This window comes from Microtus oregoni, unplaced genomic scaffold (genome assembly GCF_018167655.1).
Source record: "Microtus oregoni isolate MIOR12 unplaced genomic scaffold, Mior012 000009F_ref0000495, whole genome shotgun sequence".
Lineage (NCBI taxonomy): Eukaryota > Metazoa > Chordata > Mammalia > Rodentia > Cricetidae > Microtus > Microtus oregoni.
In genome coordinates, this window is record NW_024543068.1 from 17,824,928 (window position 1) to 17,848,024 (window position 23,097).

Consider the following 23,097-nt stretch of genomic DNA (forward strand, 5'->3'; position numbering starts at 1 on the left):
GGTATTCTAATGCTTGATTATTTATCAGTCCCCTAAGTCTGTTTATCTCTTTAATACCATTAAATTTTTATACAAATTCTTAGGATCTCATCCACTAACTTAATAATAATAATTAAAAGGGCAAAACTTTCTGCTTAATTCTCTTATCAGAAAAGATCCAAGAACTTTCCCGTGCAGCAAACACGGTCATGTATCTCACATGTTCATACAAACATACCCATGCCAAGGTTCTCTGCAAGAGCACTTATCCGCTGATTTATGTGCCACAAGGACCTTGTTGAGCAACGACAGCTGCTGAATTTCACTGCATTGGCATGGAGGTGGCCTGGGAATTTTCTCTTTGGCACACAGGTCAGTAAACATACTGGGAATTCGCAGCAAAAAAAAAAAAATGTGTGTTCTTTTTGGGGGTTGGAGGAAAGGGTATGATGGTGGCTTAGAGAAGGAAAAGGGAAGGGGCTTTGGGAAAAGGATCAAAAGTTACAGAACAAGCAACAAATAGGGGGAGAGTCACATGAGATAAAGATAGAGAAATGATTTACTAGAGAGAAAACACAAGTCAGGGGAAAGACAGCAGAGTGGTTAAGGAGAAGAAGGATCAGGCACCAAGGTAAAGAGAGAAGAACAGGCACAGCTAGCTGGTCCTCTGCATGAAAAGACAGCATGAGAGAAGCCATTCAGTCATCAGTGACCCTAGATGAGAGAGCACTCCAGATCAGTGCGTCACCTCTCCACCTATGAGAAAGCTCCTCGCTCAGTTCACGAGTCAAGGCCCTCAAACCGTCATTCTACACAACTCCATGATGAGAAATGCAAGGCTGAGTTGCTGATACTTTCCCTCTGATGACTGGCCTTGATTTGGGCCCTTCTATGGCTTTTAAATCATATCCAGAGAATTGAAAGCATTCATTTTATTCCAGGCAACTATAATGACCAAAGATATATCTTGCTAATCATTGATCTATGTTGTCAAGCTACACCGGAGGCATAAAGACATTAAATTATAGCCAAGAACACCTATGCTGATGAGGTTTTAGGCAACTGCTAAGAAGACAGAAGCCTCTGCATAACCACCACCCACTTCATTCACTGAAAGGCTGAATTTGGTCCTCGCCTTAAACTCTATAGTGGGCATCAGGTGTATTTGAGTCTTCCTTGACGTGAGATGATACTAGTCTGAGCTTTGACATCTATACACATTGTGGCCACTGTGGGTAATACATTGGGAGGTATGAGGCCTCTTCTTGCCTAAGAGGTAAGTTTATAATCCAAGCCAGCCACTCAAATGCTTTCTTGGGAATCTGAATAACTCAAGAAGAAAACATCTGGAGTGGATTCATTCCAGTAACTGCTCCAGATCCATCTAAAATGGTTCTTTCCCCCAAGTCAGCCAAGGTTAGCTTCTTACTTTCAATCAAAGAGCCTGAACTAAAATGACCTCTGCTATAGTAAATGAGAAAACCGGTACAAGATTTCCTTATACTTGGATACCTTTGTTATTCCTCAACTGACCATAGGCCAGGTCTCTTTTGTGCCTTCTCAGCCTTGTTTATTCAACTGAAAAAGTTTAAGAGAGGTAAAATGCACTACAAATGATATGTTTCTATAACTTAGTCAAAGCCAAAATCTTAGAATGGGATGAGGAAGATGGCCTGTCCCATGATGGCACCAGAATCTCGTCATGAATGTTTTTTTTTCAAATCCTAAGTTATTAGTCATTAGATATGGCAATCTTGAGAGTTGAATAAATACATCTATGATATAACTCTGATCCTGTGCCCAGATTTAAGAATTGCCTAACCAAAAAGTTATGGGGAGCTCCACACTGGAGCTATACACAGTATGGCCTGTCTGGAGACAAGGGGATTGACCAGCTAAAATAGGAGCAAGGGCTTCAGCTGAACTTAGAACTGGAGACCAAGCCTTGTTCCTCCCAAAACCCTATAGAGCACTACTCTGAATGCAGATGTGCACAGACAATGTCTGCTCCCTAGAGTTATTTCTTCCTCATCCTGCAACACATGTAACCCTGAAATGGCAATGATAATGAAGATGCATATGCTATAGACATCAATTAATGTCACAGTTTCAATTGCACTGAGAATTGTCCAGAACTCTCAAAACTTATTTCATCATCTTGGTTCTTATCACATACTATCCTAAAGTACAATGTTCCCCCTAGGGAGCAAGGCACTGCTAGGAAAGTATTATAAGAAACTCTAGCTGCCAAGAATTCTATAAGCAAGCCAAGAAAACAATTAGGCCAGTAGTGACTTAGATCTCTAGTTCCTGGCCAATAAATCATGTTAGCTCGACCAGTGAGATAAGCACAAGTCAATACAAAAGATTCAGATATAAGCAATGCAACACACAAGAAAATAACTACTCAGTTATTTATAGGTGCTTATTACCAAGTGAATTTTCAACTTATCTAATAGCATAAATATGCCTGCCCACTGTGTCTACCAACAAAGGGTGCTATCAGCCAGTCTATAATTAAGGTCTTTAGGGGTTTACAAACAAGAAGACTTTGAGAACCTCTCTGTATATTTGGAACTTCTACAGTATTTTTAAAGAATATTAGATCTCCTTCCGAAATCTGCTAGTTCCTAGGTTTCCAGATCAAGGACCAGAGAAATCCTATTTTATTCCCATGTTCACTATGCACAGAAAGCTACAGAAGCAGAGGTTAGAAGGGGTCTTAGCAAGTGCATGTATTAAATTCTCTCATTTTGCAAAGGATACATTTCATGTACAACCCAGTCACAAAACAGGCATAAGCTAAATCTGCACCTGGTCCCTGACAAGACAGCCTACACTACTGTGTCCAAAGTCACCTCATCACTGAAAGCTGTAAAACAAAACTCTTTATAAGTATGTTAAGTTCTCCTTCATTCATCTCATTCAATATGAAATTATCAAGCAAGTTTGTTTATGGCAAGAGATACCAAGATATGGGCACAAAATTTTCACACTACTGTGAAGACAGGAGAGCAAGTTCAGTCTTAGTAACAATAATGTTTTGGAATCAGTTAAGCAATATACTGAATAGTTAGCAGAAATAGTGAACATTCCCACTATGTTTACTAATGAGCACACTAAACCACTCTGGACTCAGGGCTCACCTGGAAGGAGTAGAAACTTACACTGCAAAAGGTGTTGGGTGCTGGAGCTAAGGCATCTGGGCTTGGGTTTACATTCCGACTCGCTATTTCCTAGTTTGTGAACTTCGATCTAACTGAACCTCAACTTCTTTTGGGTATAAAATGGAGATGAAACCATTATAGAAGGTTACTGTAAAAATTAGGTATAGCATATGTAGAGCATTTAGCTCGGTGCTGGCACAGAGTAGGCCCTTAATAATGGCTAGTAGTTATTGCCATCACTTAGGATGAAATTGGAATACAACTGTAATGCAAGGCCTCCCCATTTGATTAGTGTACATGGCTACCCATAAAGCAGTTTCTCAAAATACTAATGCAGACCCAGGGGTATAACTGTGGCAGAGAATCTGCTTACCACAGAACATGGGCAGGGTTCCACAGAACACGGACAGGGTTCCAGGTTCAATTTCCATTGCTCCAGCATCAACATCACCATCATCATCATCATACTGCAGACAAGATTCCATGAAGCTCTCAATTATCTGCCATCATCTCTAAGCTCAAAAACGTGCTGAGATTATTATGTGCCACCATGCTCAGCAACACTCATCTTAAAACAGCCGAGATGGGGATGGATGGGTGGACGGACGGACAGACGGACAGACAGAGACAGGCAGGTAGATAGCATGAGATGGAAATTCAATCATTTTCCCCAAGAGTTCACTCCAAGTTTGCCTGTCAGTAGATACTTCCCTATGTCTACACTCAATCCATACTATAGTATAAGCCTCTCGTGTTTTCCTCAGGCGAGTTGGAAAACACTGGCCACTATGTTCTCCTAAGTGGCTTTGTATACATAAAGACTGATATTAAATTGCCTTTTATCCTCCTTTCTTTCCATGCTGACTAATCCAGTTTCTTTAAATTCCCCAAGAGTTCTTTCCCAATCCTTTAATCACCTTTGTGGCTGAACTCTCCGCCACCTCTGGAGACTGAACTCTTCCACATTAATTACAAATTGCAGACCTGGGCATGGTTTCCAACCATGGCTCTGAATATTAACTGGCAAGATGATTTTGTCATGATTCCTACAGACTAGTACTCTAAATTCAGACCCCACAATCATGCTAGGGTTTGCAGTACTGCAGAAGCCACCTTAATCTAGCCAAAAAAAAGGAGATTATTAGTAGCATAGAAATGTAAACTGCCTTCTTCTTAACTTGTAGCAAGCTTCTAACTACTTCTGCAAGCCATCAGTAACTTTAAAAAGAGTCTGGGTAAGAAATAAAGAAGAAATAAACAGAACAGGAAACCCAAAGTGTGTATTAAAAATAAACACGAGGGTCAGAAGGATGGCTCAGTTGGTCTGTGTACTTGCTGCCAAGTCTAACAATGTGAGTTCAATACCTGGGATCCACATGATGGAAGGAGTGACCCAACTCTTTGTTTTTGTTGTTGTTGTTTTCCGAGACAGGGTTTCTCAGTAGCTATGGAGCTAGCCTTGGAACTCACTCTGTAGACCAGGCTGTCCTCGAACTCACAGAAATCCACCTGCCTCTGCCTCCTGAGCACTGGGATTAAAGGCTGCACCACCACTGCCTGGTGAGACCCAACTCTTACAAGTAATCCCCTGACCTCCACATATGGGCTGTGGCATAAGCATGTACATATTCACACACAAACACACACACACGAGTAGGTTTGGGTTGTGTGTCATTCACTGCCCCTCCATTGGTGCAAATAATGGTATAAATGCCATTACTCAATGGTATCTAAGACACACTTACTTTACTGTCCCTAGACACAGTGCTTTCTGGGTTTGGCACATTTCTCCCTAAATTTATAATGCCCACTGAAATGTTTCTGCAGGCTGCACAATCAGATGCCTATTTTTTTTTAAATCAGCACATTTCTCTCCTGTGTCTTTTATATGTGCTACTGACACTTAAAAGAAATAACTTTTACAGATTCTCTTATTGCTTCTATTTAAAAACATAAGAACATGAGCAATGTTCTGAACCTGATATTAGCATCAGCTTAAAAACACTGAGCACGTGCTGTGCACACGTGGTGTTCAGAGACTGGACAAGCTATGAGCAGAGGTCTCATGTGCACCTGACAGGTTTTTCAGAAGAGGTAACATGGAAGCCAGACTTCAAGGAATGCGTGGGATTTTGATTAGTGCTCAAGTTAAGAGAAGGCACAACAAGCTGGGGAACCTGAGCAGAGGCAGGCAGCATGGCATCACTTGAGCCAGCCAACATGTCCTGGACAAAGATGGCTAGGAATGAGTGGAACTGGATTCAGATGAGATGCTGTTTTTATGGTAATTTTCCCAACTGTGTTCTTGAGAATCACCAAGTCCTGTAAGAGTCAGGCCATTTCAGTGCAACCTTCGGATGAGAAAACAACTAATGAACAAAAGATTATGGGCAGGATGACACTGCATAAAGGGAGTGGTTTAAAAACCAAGCGTGGTCTAGAAACCCAAGGAAACAGAATCACTTGTTTTTTTTTTTTCCTACTTTAAATAAGTTTATTCTCTGTGGGTTCACATTTCTTTTCTTCATTCTGCATCAGGATTGTTTGGCCCTGCTTGGCAAACATGAACTTCTTGGTCTGTGCATGGGTGTTTCTCAATAAGAATAACAAAAATGTGGCTGAACTTAATTTGTCATTTTTTAGTGTGGTTTTGAATCATGGGTGATATCAGCAAAGCTACAGAAATTGGCTTTGTCAGTTAAGCCTCCTCCCAGCCAGGAAGCAGCAGAGCATGAAACATAAACCATGGGAACAATGGCAAGGCTCGGGGGGTTTGCTCTCCAGAAGCAATGACAGTATGGAAAATGGTCAACTGGGAACCCAAAATGTAGTCTCACCAAGGCCAGGACAAGGTCTTAGGTTAGGTTTTTCTTTTCTTCCCCAATTTCTTTTTCCACTAAAAAGAATAATAACAAAGGAGAAAGTGATTGAGAAATGCCCGAGAAGAGTTTGGTGGAATTGAGTATGTGTTTTAACTATTTGAAAAGAATTACGCATCATGGCGTAATTCATCCTATAACCCCTAGACAATGACACATGCCTGCTGGCTTAGACCACGTAACAATCTCACTAGGAAACCAGATGCTGAAGAACTGGACACAAGTTGGTGAATTCAAAGACTGTGTGAGCACTACATGCATGTGCTCATAGGCACACTTGTTTGTGAGTGTATGCATGTTCTTTCCATAAAAAAATAAAAGGGTATAGAAAGCATTCCCAAGTATCAGGCATTTATTGAAAATTTTATGTATTTTAAATCAGGCATTGGGATAAGGAGAGACAATAAACAATAAGTTTGGATCTCTGTGTAAGAGGAGAATCTTAAACCAGATAAAAAAAGAAGGAACATAAACTTACGACTATGAGAAATATAGAGGAGGAAAACGTGCTGCAAAATTGTATAAAGATTTTCCTACGGATCAAGATAGGGGATGTGTGAGAGGTAGACATCATGAATAAAAGAGAGTTCAGACTTGAGCATCGAGGAGATTTTTGAAACACATGACTTTGGAGCTCAGGAGAATAGTCTGAGCCAAAGGTAGAGATCTGGTATTGGCCATGTCTGGGCCACAGGCATAGATCTGGGATTGGTCATGTCTGGGCTAGAGGTAAAGATTTGGGATTGGTCATATCTGGGCTAGAGGAAGGGATCTGGGATTGGTCAGAGGATGGACAGACATCACTGGAGAGCAAAAAATGTTAGAATGGACAATTTAAGACCTGTGCGTTGGGTGAGCACTTTATGTAATCACTCTATGAGACATAGAGGAGCAAAGAAAATGGAATTCCAGTCCTCACAGAGATTTCTACTCAGTGTATATATAAGAAAGAAAAATATTTCTTTCTCCATGTCAACGATACTTTACCTATAAATACTCTACAAAATTTACTAAAGTAAGAAAATTACTGCATACTTTATGTACCTGTTCCCAAAGCTTAAAAAATTCAAATTGTTTTCAGATTTATCTTATTTTCTGTATATTGTCTTGCTGGCATGTATGTATGTATACTTCACACATTCAGTGTCTGCAAAGGCCAGAAGAGAGTGTTAAATCCTTGGAACTGGAGTTACAGATGGCTGTGTACTGCCATGTGGGTGTTGGGAACCAACCTGGACCCTCTGCAAGAGCAGCCAGTGCTCTTAACTGCTGAGTCATTTCTCCATCCCTATAGATTTTGTCCTTAAGTTTCGTATTATTAACTATCAATATTGTCTCTACTATTAGGGTATTGAGCTCTTTAGTATCTTTAATATATATATAGCATTTATATGTTTTTTGAAAATGTATGTTTTACATAGGACTGATAACTACCACTTACTGACCACACCCCATGGATCAGGTATTATTGTTAAATGTTTTGTAAAGGTTATTTTATCTAAATAGCACAATATGCCAACACAGTTGGTATTATTATCTCACTTTATAGATGCTACAATTTGGGGTACAACTGCTAGCAACCGAGTCACACGCTCACATCTACTTCCTATTCCAGAAGTGACACCATGTACATGAAAGTCCTCCAAGTGCTTCTGCCTGTCTCCTCCTCAGGCACAGGAAACATCCCACCCTCAGCAGAGATGGGGGGGGGGGAACTTTATAATAAGTTGGCCTCTCCCATCAAGCACTTCCACCACCCACCTTGACCACCTCAGGAAACCAGTTATCGAGCTGTGAGAAGTTGTCTCCTCTCAGACAAAAGAGTGTCTGTCAACATTTTTCGAAAATGAAAACCTTCAACTGAAGGGTATATACATAACACAATGGCTGTCAACTGCAAATGAAAACTAACAACTCTATGCAGGTGTTGGGTTTGTCTCCTCGGTTTGCGAGCAGTATCTTGAGCACTGAAAACAGGGATTAAAAAGGATCTTATTGGACGATAGAATAAAAAATTAAAAAGCTAAATAAATAAGACTTAAAAACTCAAGATTAACAGAGTATTCCTGTGGGGATAATGGAGATTATTTGACAAATTTAACAAACAAGCAAGAATAAGAAAAATGATAGAATAACATCCAATGACAAAATGAATGGAATCCTAATTCACGATATAACAAAAATAAACTTTAACATTATACTAAAGGAAAGAAGCCAAACACAAAGGGCAATGCATTGTATATGGCTCCATTTACAGGAATCGTCCTAAATTTACAAATCCCCCAAGCTAAATGAGTGGTTTCCAGTAACCAGGAGAAGAAATTGAGAGTGACTAGGAATGGGCACTGGATTCCTTTTCCACAGTGACAAAATGACCTGAAATTAGATGCTGGTGATTGCCATCCATGCTAGTGACTAAGAAACAAGTTCATGTTGTAGGACGTGAATTGGACATCGGTTAAAAAATACAGTCTAATAATTCAAACAGTGCGATGGGATTCACAAACAGGACCACTTAGGAAACAAACAACCTTTTAAAATAATAATAATAATAATTATAATTATTATTATTATTATTTAAACAATTCAGAAGCTTTGGATTGTAGCCCCACATTTCGGAATCCAGATGGTTTAAAAGAGAGCTGTAAGGGCTGAATAGACTAGGAAAATGGGATTTCTATGGAAGACTGAAGTACTGGAAATAATCCTATCTGAGAGAAGAGGGCTCTGAAAGTGATAGAGTGGACTTAGGACAGACACAGGAAGGTGTCCTCACACCGAGAGTGTAGCAAAGGGCAGTCCTACCAAAGGTCTTCAAAATCAGGACACGGACGCCGAAGCACTTTTCAAAAAGGTATTCAAGGGCTAGACAGATGACTCGATGGTTAAGAGAACTTGTTGCTCTTGCAAAGGTCCTGGCACCTATATGGTGGTTCACAAACATCCATAACCCCACTTCTAGGAGATCTAACATATATGCATGTGGTGCAAATACATGCACACAGACAAAACATTTATTCTTAAAATGTAAAACAAAAAAATCTTAAATTTAAAAAGGATATTTCCAAAGTCATGTTTGTGAGCTTGTCATTGTACCACTCTCAAGGACACCTTTTTATTTTAAAATTCATGTGCCTCCGTGATAAACAGGAAGACACACTATGAACTAAGTGAAGTCCAATCAGGTTAATGTTCAATTAAAATAAAAACCCTCCAATTTTCTATTGTTTCTTCTTCATCAAACCTCCACATAAGCGAAAGTAAAAAAAAAAAAATTGCTGATTTTCTTGCCTCAGAAGAACTAAGAGGCCCTCACACCCAGCACGTAGGAGCTGAGTCAACCACACACATACATCCTCGGGGTTTTGGTGAGGCAGAAGTTCCACTTTCCTTATAAACAGTCTGTCCCACTGCAGAGATGTGCCCACTGCCCTGACATGGCGCTTCACTGTTCCTGTCTCTATCCTTTACAGTGTCCATGTCTGACTACATAATCCATCATGTCTAATCATGCCAGGTTCCATTAATGTATCTAATGTATCTAAACATTCCTGGGTTTGTTGTCTACTCTTTCAAAATGAATGGCTTTTTTAAACATAATTATGGATATTCTTCATTACTGTCAACTCTGTTTTTCTTCACTGAAGAAAGACAAGCTAGGTGTTTGGCTCATGCCTGTACCTACCACTTGGAAAATTTAAGCGGGAGGATTGCTTTAATTTAAGACTAACCTGGGCTCTACATAAATATACGGATGCTGTAGCTGCACATTTGAAACTCTGATTTTTTTTGTCACTTGATTAAATAGATATTAACTGATATTAACACATCATCAATTACACTCATGTTCAGACAACAAAAAAATTATCACTCAAAGAGCATCAGGCTTCCCAATAAGGACCAACTTCTCTCGTGTCTATCCTCAGAGGATCACAAATAGCACTGGCAGTTACGTAAACTATCATGAAACAGACTGCCAACTGCCTACGATACTTCACCCAAGTAGGCAATTCTCCTTGCTGGGGGGGGGGGGGGGCGGTACCAAGTTAGACAAGAAATCATCTAACCTTTGGGGCTCACTTGTAAGTGAGTGGGGGTGGGGGCAACATCAAGAAATCTTTACAGCTCAGAACAGAACAATTCCTCAAACTATTCTTGGCCCCACTGCCCGAGTCAGCCGCTCACATTGATTTTCCTTTGGCTGCTCCCTCTTAGCAGCAGACTTCCCATGTGCCCCCATTTCCTCTCAGTGTTGTATGACACGCCTTGTAAATAGTGTGAAGCTGGTTTAATTACAGAGCACTAAAGTTATATCCCCATTAGGTCTATAACCTAAAGACCTGTTACAGATAAGGAATAGCTCCAAGCTGGTAACTTCTGTGAGTTCCTGAGAAACCCAACAAGGCCTTCTTTCTCTACGACCACCTTTAAACAAGAAGGCCTTGCCAAAGTTGACAAAGCTGTCCTTAGACCTTGAGTCTTTCATGCCATCGTCTTTAGAATGACACTGTTTCCCATGAATGCCAGCTCCGTTCCACAGTCCTGGCTCATTCCTCCACAAAGACTCCGAGACATAGCAGATTTGATCTGTCCCATGGCCACGCTGTGAATACCACAGTAGGGCAGGGTCTGTGGTTCCACAGTAGTCTCTGATTCTGAGTGGGTTAAGAGCCCAGCTCTCAACCAGACAGATGGAAGCAGAGCCCACTTCCTGTTAGCACAAACTCTTATCACATGGCACTAAAGAGCTTCTGTTCTCAGGAGAGGGCCACAATCCACTTTCTTTAAAAGAGTTAGGAGCTCCATATTAACCAGTTGTTCTTAACTAAGCTCCCGAGATCTACACAAAACTAACAACCTGAGATACCAGTGTAGGACTCTCATTTTTTAATTTTATTTACTTATTTTTTTATAAAGCAGAGAGGGATAAAGAATGGTTAAAAATGGTTGAAAAGCAGCAGTGAGGAGTTGGGACATGTATATGAACATATGTGTAACTGCACACACACAAACATGCATGTGCACACACAGGTATATACATAGTATACACACACACACACACACACACACACACACACACACAAAACCCACTGGGATGATAGGAAGATATGGTAGCCTTACCTGAGAAAACATAAGGATACATGACATTTAGATGCATTTTAGACTCCAAGGTATAGTTCACTTGAGGGAAGCCATCAAATTTCTATGAGACTCTTCCCTTGTTCATCAAGTTCAGGTGATAACACCTATATTCTAGAGTTGCCTTGAGGCTGAGGCAAATGCATGCACAGTATCCACAACACAGTTCGTTCCCAGGAAACACACAGCTACCTGAGCAACGTGGTCTTTCTAGCAAGCCTGTGAATCAAGTATTAGCTCCAGCTTATGCAGAAATAAGTTGTCAGGATTTCAGTAACGCATTTCAGGCCCCTATTCTAGGAAGAGGCTGAACTGTTTTCACTCAGCCTCACTCCTTTGTCTACTACAGTTGGGAACTAACTTTCCCAGGTACGTTGAGACACATACTGCTTCTACCAATGCCCAAAGTAGTAAAATAGAGGCACGGAGCTTGAATTCACATGTGAATCTTTATTATACAAGAACTGTGTGCACTCTAAGAATGAGAGATGGTGAGGAACCATAACATGAAGAGAACATAGGCACTTAAAGACCCCATGAGAGTATAGCATCTCTGTTGTTCTGAAAAGGCTATAAGGAAGTATTTCTGTTATGAGAAAAACTTTGGCTCATTTTTTACTTTCCGCTTCTCTGTTCTGAAGAAAAAAAAAAACCCAGCTAATGCAGACCAGGGAAGCAGCCACACAATGTGGAGGCATGCTAAGCAGTCTAAAGACATAGGTACTGGAACTGCCACGGCCAGGAGGCAGCCAGTGGCCTTGGAAAGGCTCATGACCTTTCTAGTGGCAATAACCCAGCAACTGAGGGTGTGGCCGTCAGAATCAGAGAGCTCGGGGTCTGATTCAGGTGTTTCTAGTTACCACTGTACATGATGTTGGAGAAAGTCACTTCCTGGGGGACAGATTCCCTGTGGCTCAGGGATAATAGTACCTAGCGGAAGGGACAAATGCAAGGTTCGGTGTCACATCGCAGGTGGCTAACACTGGTGGCGCCACCACTGCTGCCCCAGAATTCTCTGTGACCTGTGCTCCCTGCTTCCGAAAGGGGGACAATTAAACTTGTCTTGCCTCTTCTGCTTTACTTTCCAAACAGCACCATTTCTAACAAGCATTGTGTAGAAAGCAGCACTTTATAAAATGTGAAGAACATGTGAAAAAAATAGAATTCCTGCAATGACAACTTGGGAATGAACTGAATGTTCCTACCTGTCACTAGAAGTAACAGTGATACATCAATCTTCTTGAATAAAAAAAAAAAACAAATAAAAATAAAATCCTAATGGTCTTCATATCCATTTGAAGAAAACAGATTGTTCTATATGTTCTCAGAACTCTGAGTTCTTTTTTCCATAATATAATTGGAACCCCTAAGGAGTCCTTTAATTCACGGTATAAAGGGAAAACAACAAGAAGGCTGAACCGGAGGGAAGGCTGGTTTCACGGACAGTCCACAACACTGGGGAACTGGCCCTACAGCACAATGTCATAAAGAGCCTTACAAATTGAGTCCTCAGGGAAGGACACGGCTATATTTGTTGCATGTGGGTACCAGAGCCCAGAAGTTGGCCTCTTCTGTTCTTTGTGTGCCATATGCATAAATTTGTAGACTGTCATTCCCTTTAACTCAAAACACTGGTGAACAAACAGTTGGAGCAAAGCCACTGAGAACACAACAAGCCACAACTCTCAGAACACTGACCATATCCCATTGCTCAAACAAAGTCCTTTACTACTGACTGAATTGTGAGTTTTCATTGTGTACCAATGCCTGTCTTAGAGGATCTCAAGGGAATTGTGTGTGTGTGTGGGGGGGGGGGTGTAGGGATCATTTAGATGCCTCCCTCCTGCATGCTGGAAGAGCCTTTTTCACCCCATTATGTACAGAGGACTAACATTTCAACGACAAAATTACCCTGGGCTTGGTGACAAACGCCAGGGGTAGCACATTCCTCTGCTCTAAGGTTTCCGCAAATGGCCTCCTACTAGAGCAGCACCCCATTCTTTTCAGGGTCTTCTCTAAGGAGTACAAGAAGGATTTTTTTACATTTACTTTCTGTATTTCTTTTAAATTTAATATATGAATGCCACACTTAATATTAATCTCCACCCCCTCGAATGCCTCCCATGTCTTCCCTCTCAGTCTCTCTCAAATTCATGACTCTTCAGTTATTACTGTTACATTTTTGTGGGGCTGAGGAGTTGGCTTCCTTCTCTCTTACACAGAAGAGAGTCATCAGCAGACTCCCGGCTTCAGAATCCGTAATTTCCCTCCTCTGGTTCGTCCTTGCAAGACAAGGCTTATTGAACCTAGCTGCCTGCCCAACTCCAGGAACATTTAACCAGAAAAGAGAAGGAGAAGAGAAGGAAGGGCCATGCCCTCAAAATAGTTTTCCTGGGCTAATGCTAGCATCTTGTTCTTAGCCATTCTGGTGTCTGAGAGCAAGAAGAAAACAAGACTTTCAGCACTCTTAAACACCAATAATCTCCACTTGAACTCCTCTCCCCTTCCCCCTTTTCTTCCCCCACCCGAACCACAGCACTGCATCCTAATAACGGACCCGAGACTCGTTCTTATCTTCACCAAGAACATATATGGACAATGTCTTCATGCTCAGTTGTCTATTAACTTGCATTCCCAGAGCTCCCTCCATCTATCATCAAGCAACACTCTCTCTTAGTCACTCCAATTCTAAGTCTAATAAGCTATGGAACTGAGTAAATGACTAACATCTCTTTGTCCCCTTATTTCCTTCTACAGTGGAGTATTTAGCCATGTGTATCTCAGAGGGTCACTGTGAGGACGGAAACAGAGAACTTCTATAGCACACTTGACATTCTACTCGGCACACAGCAAGTGCTTGGTAGATGTCAATGACACGTTAGTAGCAGATCTGTCCAACAACCTACGCAGACTTATAAAGCCCAGTCTCACTGGATTTATTAGTCGCCTCTTCTAACCTTGAGTCAAACATATGTGGTGAAAGCACATCTTTTGAGCATCCATCAAAAATTTAAATGAGAAAACTGGTCAGCAAACAAATTCCTGAGGTTTACCATGATGTCTTTTCAGAAGGACATCAGCCCATCACTTAGCTCAACCAGCTCTGGACCTGTTTAATCAACTCCAACAACACAACCAGAGTGTCAGCCAAATTGCTCCCAGAAGTAAGAATCCATGTTTTTGCCCCATAGTCAAGCTGGGAAGGAATGAACTGAGGCTAGAAATGGGATGCTTTCCTTTCAGAAAGGTTGGATTCTCGCCAGATTTTTTTCTCACGAGCAATCACTTAATGATCCTAAGTTTTTCTAAAGATCAAAGTTCTTCAGGTTCTAGAACATGCCTTCTACTCCCCTACTCTTCTCAAAATCAGAATGATGCCTATCCTGCTTCAACATTCTGAACCATATCTTACTGCTATAGTTCCTCATGAATGTGTGTTCAGATGGCAGCTTGTTCTCTACTCTGCATGGTGGAGGCCAAGAAAGGACCCAGGAGTGAGCAGAATCCAAAAGACACACAGGGTGGCATTTCCTTTGTGCTACTGTTGTTGTGAAAGATGATGATGATGACGATTTTGACAAGGATGACGACAACAGATCTGGGTCAGACTCTGGTTGAAGCATTTACAATGCATTATCTAATGCTCACTGCAATACTTCAAAGCTGCTCTTATGACATCTCTTTTTTTACAGAGTGGGAATAAGACTCAGGTCATGTAGCCTGAAAATGGCTGACCTTTCCAAACCCAGATCAGTTAGATTCTGGGGTCCAAGTTTCCAACCAATCTCTAATTACACAGTGTCTTCTTTTTGACAAAGGGCACCACATTGGCTGCATAAGCCAGTTTTGTAACTACCCCACAGCTGACTAATCTGACACACAGTGCTTCTCCCTAACAAGTTCATAGGAGACAGGACTAGCAAACCAGAGGTCAGTCTGTTGATCTCGACATACGTATCTCTCACACAGACCAGCAATCTTAACAGTCTGACAAGAATAGTGGTCCTTTTTGACATCTTTGCCTATAGAGGCAAACTGTAAAACCAAACCATTGGAATAAAGCAGTTTGCTCTAAGAATATGTAAGAGGAGAACTATGGCTGTTGGCACTACAGCTTTGAAGTCAGCCAGCACTCCCATCTCTGTGGACAGCTCTGGAGGCAGAAGGGAAACTCAGTGCTGGCCTCCAGGTGCTTTGGACACTGACCAGACAGATAAACTTTCTGATACATCTGTGCTTCATTTGATGTTTAGGCCAAGCTTAGGCCTAAAGATAACTTATGGTTGCCTTTTATAGGTCCACATAACATATTCTCTGGTACTTTTATGTATTACTTTATTTTCCAACCAAATTCTTAAATAACTCTCATGTCTAGTCTATGCTCTACAATATAACTCTGGCCTAAAAAAAAAAATCTTTGATGCATCTAACATAGTCTATTAACATTCTAAATTTATTTTTCTTATTTTTAACCTTTCATCCACATTCAATTGGTAGTACCTATCAAAACAGGTAATAAGCCATAAAAATCAGACAAATATTATGCCTCTCCAAACACTGGTTTCAATGGATAGGAAAGGGCCTTGTGACCAGAGAGGTCTCCATGGAAAAGGACTCTAGTATTTGAACTAGAGGTGGAAAGAGATGGGAGAGATCAGTGACCAGGCACTGGGGGACGAAGGCGGCAGAGGAGGAGATCACAGAGGATGTCATTCTTAGATGTGTCTACCTAGAAAATACACCATGTAAATCTCGACTCTGGCTTTAGCACGAACTAGAGAGCTCACGCATGACAAGGCAAACATCTAGGCGTGGGAATGTACGGCCAGTAAAGCAACCCTGAGAACTTGAAAGTGAAAGGGATGAGAGACCAAGGGAAACCGCTTTGTTGGTAAGGCATGGGATGTGAGAACGAAACCAAGGTTTTGGACAGGGATACTTCTCAGGACCCTCAGCTCTTGGCAACCCAGGCCGGGGAATTTTGTTGGCGGTGTCCTCTCTACTCATTCTGGATCTCCCCATGAACTTCTGGCAGAGGGCTCCCTCCAAACAAACACAAAACTGTTTCACTGCTTTTGTAGGTTGCTAAGGAGATTTCAAAGCATTCTCTCAAGAACTTCCTCTCCACCTCAAAAGGAGTTTAGCAAAGTTCTCCACAGAACCCATTCAGGTCAATGAAGAGTTGGCTTTCATACTGGATGGAGTTAGCTGCTGTGTGCAGGCCACTGTGCTGTTGCTGAGCATAGTACACCTCTACTAGAGAGCAGCTTGTTGTTAGCTTACTGTCAGCAGCATGCAGCTCTGGAGGTCAACATCTAGAATGGAATGTATGACCCTAGAGAGCTCTTTCAGTTGAGCAGAGATGCTGTTGTATATGAGCCAACTGTAGGCCTGAATGGAGGGCCAGGAGCCCTAAGATAGGGCTCTACCGTTTCCAGTTATGGAGCTACAGGTATGATTCTAAGTCCTCTGAACCTTTTGTGTTTTCCTCTGCAAAGTGAGATGTTTCAAGTAGATAACATCAAAAATACTTTCTGTCTTCTCACATTCTGTAAGTATGACGAGAAGCAACTAAAATCAAAGTTGTCAAGTTCTTAAACAGCACACAGAAAACAGGTTAATTCAGCAGGTCCCACAGGCACGGATCGGCTAGCAAGAACTTAGCTTTTGCTGTGGCTGAAAGGAATTAGAAGAATATTTTGGCTTTCAAAGTGGGCAAAAATTTGGTTTGGATTTCTCTCCAAAAAGACAGCATGTCTCAGCAGTGGAAAGGATGCCAGTAGCCACAGGCTGGGTCACTGCTTTCAGTGAGGTCCAACAGGCACAACACAAATTTCTTAATTGCCATTACTATAACCTTTACCACACCTTGTTTTTCTTGGGGGCTCTCCTGGTCAGGTAATCTGGGTTAGATCCAACCCAATTTATAAAATTTGAGGTTTTTCCCAATGTAGGTAAGATTACATGCTATTTTAGGAAACCTCTTGGGGGATGAGGAAATGTGTTGTTTTCCTTTTAAATATTATACTGCGTATCGATTCCAAATGCTTACCAAGCTTTTAAAGAAAAACATGAGTTCCCTAAAAATAGCCTGTCTACAATGCCTCACAGATTTGGGTGCTTTCTGCACAGAGTATAACTTGCTTAGCATGCAAATAGAAACAAAATAATATTTGTGGACCATATCTACAAGGTTAAGAAAAACTGTATGTAAATCTCCTTCAGAGACTAAAGAAATGGTAACCAATGTAAGCTGCTTTATTATTTTAAAGCTGTACTCTCAAAAAATGACCCCAATGAGTTTCTAATGTCAGATTAAAAAAACTTTGGATAATCAAATATAAAATCTAAAGCTACAACCTTGGTCCTCAGTTTTCTCTGAGCACTCTTGAGTTCTTTACTTCATCATCATCACCATCATTTTCTCCTCCTTCTTCCTTTTTGTTTTTCTGTTACTGCTTGTTTGCTTTTTAGATAGGGTTCTCTGTTGCAGCCCTGGCTATCCTGGAACTAGTTCTGTAGACTGGTTGGTCTGGGACTCAAGAGATCCACCTCCCTCTGCCATCTGAGTGCTGGGATTAAAGGTGTGTACCACCACTGTCCAGATGAGTTTTTGAGTTCTTAAATTTAATCCAGTCTTGACCTATGGCACTATGGAGTATTGGTTGAGTCTACTATTTTTTGAGATGGTCTCGCCCTGCTGCCCAGGTTGACCCAGAGCTCTCTATGTAATCCAGGATGGCTTCAGACTCAAGGCAATCCTCCTGAGTGTTAAGGTTACAGGCCTGGGGCACAATGTTGAGGTGCTTTTTATTTTATTTATTATCTCTATGTGTGTATTTGTGTTCATGTGTGTAAATATGGATGTGTGCATACTATAGCATCTGCGAGGAGGTCAGAGGACAAGTTCATATGTCTGTCCTTTCTTTCTACCTTTTCTTTACTCATTTGATTTTATTTTTGAGACAGGGTCTTACTATGCAGCTTTGAACAGTATTTATTTATTTTATTTTATATTTTTTTAAAAGAAAACAAACTATCCTCTCCCTCTCCTCCTCCCATTCTCTTCACTTACTTCCCCCTACCCCACCCCCATCCACTCCTCAGAGAGGGTAGGGCATATTGATTGTTTTGGGGAAGGTCCAAGGACCTCCCTACTATACTAGGCTGAACAAGGTATCCAACCAAAGAGAATAGGTTCCCAAAAAGCCAGTACAAGGAGTAGGACTAAGTCCTGGTGTCAGTTCCAGTGGCCCTTCAATCTGCCCTGGCCATGCCAACTGTCAGCCACATTCAGAGGGACTAGTTTCGTCCTATGCTTGTTCTTTCCCAGTCCTTCTGGTATTGGTGAGCTCCCATTAGCTCAGGTAGACTGTTCCTAACCAGCCTTTAACTCGTTGTAGACCAGGCTGGCCTTGAACTCACAAAGATGAGCCTGTCCCTGCCTCTCAAGTGCTGGGATTAAAGTTGAGAATCTACCTTTAATCTACCTTATAGTTCTACCTTGTTCAGGACTGAGTGTCTTATTCACAGCTACACACACCAGGCTAGCTGGCCTGCAAGATTCTAGGCATTCTCCTGCCTTCATTTTCTATCTCATTACAGGAACTATGGGATTATAGATGAATGCTATCATGTCTGTCTTTACCCAGGTTCTGGGATCTACACCACATGTCTGTCTTTACCCAGGTTCTGGGATCTATACTCCATGTCTGTCTTTCCACGGGTTCTGGGATCTACACTCCATGTCTGTCTTTCCGCGGGTTCTGGGATCTACACTCAGGTCTTCATGCTTGCACAGCAAGCACCTTACATTGAGCCACCTCCCCAGCTCTAGCTACTTTTTGAACTTCAGTTTTTACATTTCTTTCCCAGGCTACTCTTTTTATTTCCTTCACCTCCTATAGTAGTTTTAAAATATAGCTTATAATTCAGTAGAAACCCTCAGTTATTTTCTCTTTCAGTATTTTTCTGTTAGACTCCTGACTTTGGCTTTGGCACACTCCTAACTCTGTGTGGCTGATTTCCTAGTCTTGACCACTAACCTTCATCATCTCATGTAAGTTTCAATTCTCTATTTCCCTCCACTGTATGTCTTATTATCTCAAGCTTGAAAGCTGTATAAAACTGAATCAAGTAGTATGAAATCTGTAGATTGGTTGGAATGAGAAGTTTCAATGTGTGATTAATGATTTCTAATATATATATATATATATATATATATATATATATATATGCTATGTGTATCTATTTATGTGTGTGCATATACATTTTCCAGTCACATCTGTATATTGAAAGGCCCAAGAAGCCATTACAATAGTAATGAGCACAAGTGTGTCTAGAACCTGGTAGCTAATACTATTTCCACTGAAAGAGAACTGCGGACTTTTAGGAAAATAGATAACTCGAGTGCTGGGGCAAGGCAAGTACAAGATATGCTTAAGATAACGTAGCATGTCAACAAGTAAAACAACACTAAAACATGATAGGGATATTATGAAACAAGAACATACTAGCTACAAAAGTAATAATACGAACATAAAAATAACTATCATTGAAAAGAATAAATATTCATGGGTTTAAGTTGGTAAGGGGTGGATGGATGGATGGATGGATGGATGGATGCATGGATGGATGAATGGGTGAGAAGCTGGATGAATGGGTGGGTGGGTATATGGATAAATGGATAGATAGATAAATGGAAAAGTGGATGGATAGGAAGATAAATGAATTGGTGGATAGCTGAGATGAGAAAGAGCTCTCTTGCTTTTAAGTAAAAGGTACAGTACTGACTGGCAAATACAAAGAGAAAGTTGAAGTTGGAAACCACGATTTAACAGTCATGTTATTGAGCCTAAAACACACAATATTAAATCCATGTGTGTGATGAGAAGTGGGATGGTTGCTTTGTGCTTGCAAGGGAAAACAATTAGCTATATAAAGGAAGAATTAAACATGCCTTGACTAAGTGGCCAAATTTTATATAACCAACAAATGGTAGAGATGGACACTGTGTACCTCCAGAAATAATAACTTGAGGAAAAAAACACCACCTGGCTGGCAAGATACAAAATGAACCAAATAATTAGGAAATATTTTAAAGTTTCTAGGGATTGAGAGAAGGTTAGCCTTAAATTCTTCAAAAAACCCAATTTATAAAAGTCAAAGAAGGGCTATTGGAAAGTTCTAGATTAAAGAAAACTAAATGGACAGCTCCAAAAAAATAAATGATTAAATCAACCAGTAGATAGCCGCTAACTTTGAAAACAGAACTCTTAAAAAGTTGATTGTAAAATACAGTATTTTTCTGGTAGAAATCAAAATATCTCAGCCTCAAATAGCTCAATCTCAAATAAATGTGAGGTACTATCCTCGTTTTGAACAATCAGTGCTTTCCCCTGATTTCTGGCAGATGTACTCACTGAGAACTCTCTTTTCCATGTTACAAATGTAAGCACATTTTGCTAAATGGGTTCCCAGCACAGTTTTACAAGCTACCTTCCCCACTGCCACCTATATCATATTTCTCTATGTGAATAGATACTTTTATTCAATATAGTCCTTAGTAACTATACGGTATATTCAGTGACTATACAGTATAAAGGAATCAAACTCCGTTAGTCAACTCCTTGATGTTTGTTTTCCAATCTTTCATTTGAACAAGCAGCACAGATGGAACATTAAAGAAGAAACCCTTTAAATATCTGTGACTCCCTAAAGACGTCCATAGGAACAAAATGACCAATTTAAAAAAAGAAAACCTAAACTGAATCACATCTTTCATTATTTGCTGTACACAATACACACCGCAAATTCTTTGCTTTTTAATCTGTTTCCGTCTCTTTCTCACACTGGCTCACGTCACTGATACAGAAGGACTGGTATGTTTTCTCATTGACAAGCAGGTGGCACATGCCTGTGTCTCCCTGAATTTGAAGGAAAAAAGTCGACCACGGATAAGGTGATGGAATAGACCAAATATGAATCTCTAGGGTGAGTTGTGAAAACATAGTCCCTGGGAAACGTCCTGCAAGTCTAGATCAGTCTCTGTGAGGCTCTAAATGTGTGGTGGAAACAAAAGGAGGGTGGACTTGTCCGAAGTTAAAACCAAACGACTTTAAAATCAATTATGTGTATGAGTCCTTCAGGCTTTGAGCTCTTTCTCAAGAAATCACTAATATTGAAATGCTTTAATTGTTTTCTAATGGGCATGTTTACTCATAGAACTAAAAAATCGTACTTAAGCAGTGGTCTTATAGAACTTGATTTTAAAAATCAACACAAATGAAGTATTTGTAAGCTCAGCAGATTATGAATATGAACTTTTTTTTTTTTTTGGTTTTTTGAGACGGGGTCTCTCTGTAGCTTTGGAGCCTGTCCTGGAACTAGCTCTTATAGACCAGGCTAGCCTTGAACTCACAAAGATCCACCTGCCTCTGCCTCCTGAGTGCTGGGATTAAGGGCGTGCACCACCACTGCCTGGCTAAAAGATTTATTTGTTTATTGTCTATACAATTCTGCCTGAACATACACCTGTATGCTAGATCTCATTCTATATAGTTGGGAGACACCATGTGGATGCTGGGAACTGAACTTAGGACCTTTGGAAGAGCAGACAGTACTCTTAACTTCTGATCCATCTCTCCAGCAAATACAAACTTTTAAGGCATATAAAGGTAATTGAGAAAAGATTTTCTCAATAATTTCAATACAAATCCTCCTAGCATGACTAAGTTTTAGAAAAATCATGAAGAATTAGAATAGTGAGACACAGGGACAACTCTGGACTCTGAGAGCAAAATCTTAGCAACAGCACTAGTATTTGGAGGCCCCACAGTAGCCTTTATACAGTTACAGAGGAAATCATTGTGGTACTTCACTGAGTTCCTCCAAATAAATTTTTATGCATATCTTAAGCCATGGTGAGTTATCATAAAGAGCCTCTGAGGCCGTGAAAAGATGGCCTGGCAACACCAAGATAGACAAAATTCACAAAATTTTGCTCCTCACCACTTTTCTTTACATAGTAAAATTTGTGTACAATGTTACATTTGTAAAACAAATTTTTGATGGGTAACGTTTTAAATAAAAGTAGTGACATATCCTTGTCCGTTGAAGTCTCCAAGGGGACAAGTTCCCTCAGAGACAGGTTAGAGAGACCTGTTTGATGTCGCTGTAGTAATCCCCGAATCAAAACCACCATTTGGCCGTTGTGTTCTCAGGCTCCTCCATGCTGGACACTGAGATCGGTTTCCTGGACGAGGAAGGTCCCACAAAAGAAAAGATTAAAAACAACTAGAAGACGATTATTCCTTTGTGACGCTTGCCTGAGAGGCTGAAATCTGAGCGGACTGCATCTCAGTTTCCCTAATGAATTCCTCTGCGGCTGTCATGCGGTTAATTCTCCACATTTCCTACTGCCCTGATTATTAAAAAAAAAAAAAAAAAAAAGGAAAATAGGCTGGCCAATATAAACATCAAAGGCACTCCTACTTCTGTAGGCTTCAGATAGTCTCCAGAGATGGATTGTGGGAACAAAAGATTGGGGGCTTTGTGGGGAGGATGTTTTCCTCTGGGAGACAACGGGCCAAGTCCACCAGACAATGCTACTGCCGCATTCTGTGGTATGCAACTAGGCAGCAAAAGTTTGCTCAGAGAGGCTAAAGATGGCCCTGGCTTAAGCAAGACAGTTTTTATTGAGTGGCAATGTGGAGGATGGTAGTGACACCCTCCCAAAAGGGAGTCTTGTTGCAGACATGCTCCATGGGGCCTCAGAGTGAAGAGCTGAAGAGGGAGGGGTGGGTTGGAGGAGGGAGGCCATTTGAGACACTTAAAACCAGCAGAGCTTTTCATTTCCTGAACCTAAAGCACATAGCTGTTTGTGGTATTCACTGGAGTGTGATGGGTTTTTTTTTTTTTTAATTTTATCTTCT

The 23,097-nt window shown here is 40.8% G+C and overlaps 1 protein-coding gene across 4 annotated transcripts in view; it reads right to left on the reverse strand.

Moving 5' to 3' along the window:
* The window catches only part of Rad51b (RAD51 paralog B), a 504,679-nt gene that overhangs the window by 205,273 nt on the left and 276,309 nt on the right, over positions 1–23,097 (reverse strand). The gene's annotated exons all lie outside the window — the stretch shown is intronic.